Genomic DNA, 8,035 nt, shown 5'->3' on the forward strand with positions numbered 1-8,035 from the left:
ATATGCCATGTATCTGTACAGATGACGCGTAAATCTCCATATGCTTGTGTCGGTACCTACACGCTTCGTATCGGTACATACAAATTGTGTCAGTATATGAACATGTGTATATGAGTACATATGCCATGTATCTGTACAGATGTGTAAAGGTCCATGTGCTTGTGTCGGTACATACGTTTCGTATCGGTACATACAAATTGTGTCAGTATATGAGCATGTGTATATGAGTACATATGCCATGTATCTGTACAGATGACATGTAAATCTCCATATGCTTGTGTCGGTACATAAGTTTCGTATCGGTACATACAGATTGTGTCAGTATATGAGGATATCAGTACAAATGATGTGTAAAGGTACATATACCTTGTGTTAGCCTTGTATTGATACATTTTCCTTGCATTATTTTTATCAGTACACTCAGTTTCGTTACCAGTATTGGATCATAAAGCCATGGAAGGGTAACCTGTGGAAAAAGTTTATAACCATATTTACTGACTTCCACGTAAATTTAGAAGGCAAAGTTTACTACGGTTGAATTTCTCAACATATCTGACTATTGTCACAATACCATGAGAACATGAACCCATTGAACCTTCACAGGGCATTAATGAAGTTAAATAGCTAGTCGGGGCATAGGTGACCAAGTAGTCACAGAGTTGCATTCCTTGGCATGCCAAGATCCTGTTATTATGAAGTCAAACTCAGTGACCTTAAATACTGTGTATGATCCTTGCTAGGGTTGTGGTTTCACCAGTACGGGGCGGTGGGGTAGTCTAGTGGTTATAGCGTTGGCTCGTCACGCCGAAGAACCGGGTTCGAATCCCCACATGGGTACAATGAGTGAAGCCCATTTCTGGTGTCCCCTGCCGTGATACTGCTGGAATATTGCTAAAAGCGGCGTAAAACCAAACTCAGTCAGTCAGTCAGTTTCATCAGTACAGTCTTCACTGTAGACCAGCATCACTTCATTGACCCACAGAACTGAATTTTGTGTGAAAGCAGCATTAAACCAAACTCACTCACTCACTGTACAACCCTGATGCTATATGACTGTGTGTGTCACTGCAGTTTTAGATATAGGCGGTGTTCTGAGATTGACGTGTCAGCTTATGTTCAGGTGGCTGCAGAGAAGGCAAGATTAATTTCTTACGCTTAGCGTATATGTGTCACTTAAATACTTACCTCCTATTTATTTTACGCTGAAGTAAGGGGCTGGTCATTTATTGTAAAGAGGCCTCGTGTAAATAATGTCTCAGAGAAAGGGGGTGTCACCAAGATTTATCAAAACTTGGAAAAAAATTAAGTGGGTGTTTTTTTTATCATAATGGACAGCGAAATATATGATATGATGTAAAACAAATCCAGAGTGTGTGTTATTTGAATGCAAATATTGCTCCATAGCTCTCAAAACAAGTTTGATCAAATGAAAGCAACTTCATTTTTTATTCAATGGCGATATGCAAAGTTTTTTTAAATAGACAAAGAATGAGTGTTTTTTAGAGTTCCAAAGAACATTATCACCAAGCATTATCATGTTTTCAGAAACAGTAAAATCAACAGCATCGCCTCAATTCACAACAATCAAACAATGATTGCTCAATCTGCACAAATCAAATTGTATAATATATTTGTAACTTTTCAAATTTAGGTAATTTTGCTCAGAATATATTTTTTTATGATTCATAAGTGTTTAGATAGTGGGAAGGGAATGCATCCAATTTTCATTTACTTTTTAAGGGCTGGTAGCATGGAGTCAAGGCTGTAGTGATATACTGCTCAAAAAAAGTTAAGGGTCAAAGGTAGATTTCAGCATGACATTTAGTTATGCATAGCATACATATATCCTGTCTGATTCACAGTATGCCCTAACGATATGCTCTATGCTTAGGAGCACGTGGTGGTTTCGCCCTTTATTGACATACCCATTATTTCCAGAATTGATGAATTTTCAATTTTGCTTGCAATCGTTGAGCTTGCATAGAGCATATGATTTGCACACAGTGCTCAGCTTTAGGACAGCATAAACCAATTCTAACCATATTCAGACTTGGAAATTCTGTTTTGTATGTTTCTTATTCATAATTAAATGTCATGCTGAAATCTACCTTCTTTGACCCTTAACTTCTTTTGGGTACCCGGTAGTATATTTCTTCCATGTGTCGACTCATAAACTATGACACAAAAGTAGAGGTCATGTAATAATCAATATTTGTTTGTTTATAAAGAATAGGATAAAATTAGTCTTGAATACCACTTCTAACATTGTGATATTCTATATAGGTGTCACCTGCCACCTGTGTATCACTGTAACTATCTCTTATTATTCGTTTCCATGATGATACTTTGTAGTTACATATTTTGTCCTTGTGGTAAATTAAACGCTGTATATTAGTGACAGATAAGCCCTAAATCATTTTCTGTTGTGCTTTTGGGTATGCAAGTGTCATGTTTAGTGTTATTTATTATTCTGAAGGACAGGATTAGGTGTGAAATTGTCTTGTCCATGTCACAAGTCCTGTCTGTTTATTGAGGCAAATGAAATATTTTCCATGTCTTAGTGAACCCTGTTTAAAAAGTGCTGAATTGTCATGGTCGATAAGGCCAAACTTGGGCTCACCAGAGCTTGAAATAGAAATGGAAATATGTACCTCGACATTATTATGTTTCATTTTGCATTTAGCTGGTAGAGGTGGGCAGAACTAAATGCTGAATGTTTGTGTTAACTGTGATACACAGCACAACTCATTTCATTGTGTATTGTTATTTTATCAGTTGGTCACAAACAAATTGGCCTAAATATGAAGTTGGTGATCTGTGGGGAAAATACCAAACCAATTTCTGGATTAGTACAGTTACCAATGAATGAAAACCACACTCTCAGGATTACAGAAATATTGCAGAAAAATGGTTGTGAAATAATGCTGAAAGATAATTGATAATCAATTAATTATTAAACTTATTCACATTTTAAAAACAGCAGTGATAGAATTTCATAGTGTTTGTTATTTTACCTGATTATGAAACAGATTGAATAATTTTGTCAAAAATCTATTGTTTCTAATAACATAAGCTAATTAAAATATAAGGCCTTATATCCGGTAATTCATTGTTCATAAATGATTTATTACAAAATTAATTTACATATGTCATATACATTATTTGTTGTCAAGATATATGTATAATAACTATCTTGTGCCGTATAGTGTTTAATATGATCAACATGACATCTTTGTGTTCATTCATACAAGCTGCAATATATGACATGGGGTAATATGTTTGGCTTTGGTAAAACATGTGGTTATCGGTTTGCGTTTTTAAACATTAATTAGGTATCTCTACCGTTATCCCTGCTTCACGTGGGTGTAGGGATTTCTTTTTACCTTGTTTTTGTCATGTGTTCATCTCTTGTGTGTCGCTTGGCAGCCTATGATCTGATCTCATCGTGCTTGTACTACAATTCCATATCATCTGAACAGACCCACAGAACTCTGACATCTGAAAATACTTAAAATCTTTGAGAAACATTGATTTAGTGTAACAAAGTGGACCTCGTTCCACAAAATGATCGTAATGTTAAGTTGATCGAAACTCCGTAGCTCCCTGTTTAACTTAGGACTGTGTTAGTCGTTTAGGTAGATTATTTAGTGGAGCATGTCCCTAGTGTTTCAACAAATATATCTTTAGTCTCGTAACATGAACCTTTTATCCTCCTAGTCGAACTAGTCTAGCAAAACACCAGCTTGTCAATACCTAGAGGATACAATGTAACAATGCAAATTCACTATTTATTTAGATATGGTGATTTGTGAAAATGCACATGAATGCTGTAGGTCGTAGAAGAATTTTAAGAACTTGCAAGAATTTTATTCCATTCTTTGGTTTTTAAACAGTACCAATGTGTTCAAGGTTTGCCCTTAATAATTGTACTCAAAACATGATGACAAGAATGCAATAAAAACTGTATGAAATATGAATACTATTTTGTAACCAAGTGTATGCTACAGGTGCCCTTCCTCATCTGGACGTTGAATAGTTTTTGTTTAAGTTTACAAAGAAAGACTGTCTAAACAGTAACACATTTTGTATAGAAGTCTTTATTAGCAGAACAGTTGCAAAACTTACAATCTTAGATACATGTTTGTAAAGAAGATCAGTATATAATCTTGGTAGAAGCTTTTAGAAAGAAAGATACGAAAAGACTATCTAAACAGAAGTCTTTGCAAGATTTACATCTTAAATACATGTTTGTAAAGAAGATCAGTAAATCATCTTGGTAAAAGCTTACAGAAAGAAAGATACGAATAAGAATGTCTTCCAAATGTTCAAAAACCTGGAGGTGCTGGGTCGACCATGGAAACTGATAGCTTCTTGCCACATGATTAGTGAAAGTCTTTCATATTTTGTACTAATGATAGTCCTAGAGTTATGGAGTATTTTAGTGTATTTGAAGCGTGGTGTAGAGCAACCATCAGCTGTAAATGTAGGTGTATATGGTAGTGCTAAACTATCTAGTGTGCAGTTTCTGTGGATGCTGTGAAATTGTATTATTTATTTTTCTACTGTCTGTTACAGGTGTCTTTTTGGAATCTCTGTATGTTCATGATTATCTTTGTTTCTTTCATGCTTGCTGTTCAAGTATCTTACATTTCATCATTTTTATTAAACATATGTGATGATTAAACTGCTGTTGTTGTTGTTGTTTTTGTCCTACAACTTAATGATTTGTCCAGTAAACTTTGTGTTCCTTAGCTGTACAGAGGGTACAGGTGGCCCAGTCGTTCAAGCACCACATTTGGTTATGTGGAGTTGTGTCCCTTTGTCATGTGAGGATCCGAGCTGCACGACAGTGTACTTGAAATGCAAGCAAGACATTTCAAAGCCTGGTCCAAATATTTAGCATGCTTTTCCTGAATCTTGCCAATCACATTGCTGACAAAAGGGACAGAAAATTCAATAACATAAATAAATTCATCAAATATATGGCTTTATCAAAAAGGACAAAATCGGGTTTGTTGGCAGGAATTCTTCTGAAGCTGTAAATGGGCCTATTCCAAAGAAATTTAAAAGCATCATTTTCCATGACACCCTGGACATGTTCTGGGTCGGTACCATGGATGGTACCACGGTACCATAACCTGGGAGTCAAAACCACAGGCATGGGGAAGATTGTAGAGAAGCAACGAGCCATGATGTCGTTTAAGGTATGCTGTTTGTGCCAAGGAAGGGCATCCACTGAAGTGCAGGTCAGTCTCTGTAAATACACTGCAAAGTCGGCAGACTTGGTGAAGGACTTCACCTGGTTTACATTCAGCAGTACATTGCCGTCAACAAAATCAGCCTCAAATTTCAGATTCTGTCCAGCAACCTTGGCAGGCTTAAATAGCTATGGAATTCCTTGTTTTCATCATGTCTTGACATGCATCACCAGAGGGTCATCCGATAAATAAATATGTGCAAAAGTACACAATATAATTCTATCATGAAGAGCCTCCGCATTAATCAAACTCCGACCTCCAGAATTGATTGGCATATATAAACAAATAGGGAAAGGCACAAGGGTGGTGAGCTCTGTTATCAGACATGACCCTTCTGGTCAGGCGGTCAAAACTCTGGATATTATTATTATTTTATTATTATTATTATTATTATAGAATATTTATATAACGCACATATCCACGCAACAAGTACATGCTCAAGGAGCTGGAGTGTTCCCTTGATCAACACGTCTTTTTTTTCTGGCATTCTTTTAACCAACTCAACTCCCTGGGGAGTATTCAACTCATGAAGCCTGCAAGGCGCAGCACAACGATGGTTTTATCCAAGTGCTAAACATATTGGACCTTCATAATGTCAGGCTTTCAGCTCACATCAAGTTGACAAACCATATGTAACTTGAGTACTGTTCAAACTCGCTCATTCAATCTCTCTCACTCAATTACTAGGGTGTCGTACCTGGAAGTAGACATTTGTTATTACAGTAAAAATCCTTTGATGTTCGGCCGAGGTAGATACATGTTGTTTTAAAGGATTAATGAGATGGGTGACACTAAAACTTGAACTGGTGAGTGAACTCGGAGTTCACTAATTAGTGATATGAACTCACTAGTTCTAACTATGAACATAGTTGCTGATATGAACTCACTAGTTAAATGACAAATAACACAATTATGATTATTTGATTGATATCAACTCACAAATTAACTATAGAATTTAGATTGATTGATATAAACTCACACTGGGTATATATCATGGTAATTCCACCAAGAATCTATCTACTAGGGCGGTGGGGTCTCGAGTGGTTAAAGCGCCCGCTTGTCACGTGGAAGACCAGGGTTCGATTGCCCACATGGGTACAATGTGTGAAGTCCATTTATGGTGTCCCCCGCCTTGATATTGCTGGAATATTGCTAAAAGCGGCCTAAAACTAAACTCGCACTTACTCCGTATGCACAACTGAATGTGTGTAACTTCTAATGTTTCAGCATCTGCTAAGGCATAATGCCTCACTCACTCATTCACTGAGCTGTCATATATACTGGAGTATCACTGTGTGCATCATGAAACAACAACCCAAAACTCACTCACTTGTAGTGGTCTAGTGTCCTTACCCGTGAAGATCCGGGTTACAATATTGATCTTCAGTAACCCATGCTTGTCGTAAGAGGCGACTAACGGGATCGGGTGGTCAGGTTCGCTGACTTGGTTGACACATGTCATCGGTTCCCAATTGCGCAGATCAATGCTCACGCTGTTGATCACTGGATTGTCTGGTCCAGAGTCGATTATTTACAGACCGCCGCCATATAGCTGGACTATTGCTGAGAGCAGCGTAAAACTAAACTCACTCACTCACTCTAGTGTCCTAGCCGGGCGACTGAATCAGGGGGGAGTGGTCCGGTGTAGTACCGGGCAGATTCAATCGGATGGGTCCACCTGTGAGTGATTTTAGGGGTAAGGCAGGCGAGTGGTCAGTGATTGAGTGAGTGAGGGAACCTGGGGGGAGTACTCCTCTTTCACCGTGGACATCCAGAACATTCCATGTCGAAGCGGGTCATCATGACAGATAGTGGTAGCTACACTGGACAGGAGCTGCCATTATGCAACAGGCAGTGATCCATTCTTTCTTCAGGCACTATAAAAGAACAAGCGGCGGGTGAGGTGAGGTGAAATTGGGTTTAACGTCGTCAGTGGTGGTGGAATTGGGTTTAACGTCGTGCTTGAGAATATTTCGCTCATATGACGACGTGCATGCGTGTGTATGTGTATGTACGGCTGCTTGTACTAGCCCAGACTGAAGCTGGCTTTATAGTGCTAGCCCACTGAGATACCATGCCGCAGTTAAGCATGAATACCCCACTCAGACACATTATACTGACTCCGAGCTGACCAGTCCTTGTTGTACCCAGTAATGCCGAGCGCCAGGCAGGGACCAACAAGTACCATATTTTAACGTCTTTTGGTATGACGCGGTCGGGGATCGAACCCGCGACCTTCCGCTCTCCGGGCGGACGCTCTAACCACTACACCACGGAGGCGGTCTAACGTCGTCAGTGATCCAAGCCATAATATAATATCGACTATATATATATATATGTATATATATATAATATATATATATACATATATATATTATATATATATGGCTTTGGATCACTCACTTCTATAAATATATATATATTGCTTGTTTGTTGAACCACGCAGTCTCCATCTGTATGACGGCGGTCTGTAAAGTCTCAAGACCAGACAACCCAGTGATTAACAGCATGAGCATCGATCTAAACAGTAGACACTGGACGACATCCATCAACCGAGTCAGCGATACTTGACAACCCGATCCTGTTTGTGATAACGCTGTATTTTATGACGTGTTTGAGGATTTGTGTTAGATTTTGAGACCATTGAAACCTAGCCGATATTCAAGGTCTTACGAAAAGCTATAAACCTATATACTGTCTCATGGGGTTTTATATCTTGAGATTCAATCAAAACAAAGTGCAAACAAATCCTACTTAAGTTGTTCTATGTAAATGCT

Source organism: Haliotis rubra, unplaced genomic scaffold (assembly GCF_003918875.1).
Source record: "Haliotis rubra isolate DU_JTF1 unplaced genomic scaffold, ASM391887v1 Scf717, whole genome shotgun sequence".
Lineage (NCBI taxonomy): Eukaryota > Metazoa > Mollusca > Gastropoda > Lepetellida > Haliotidae > Haliotis > Haliotis rubra.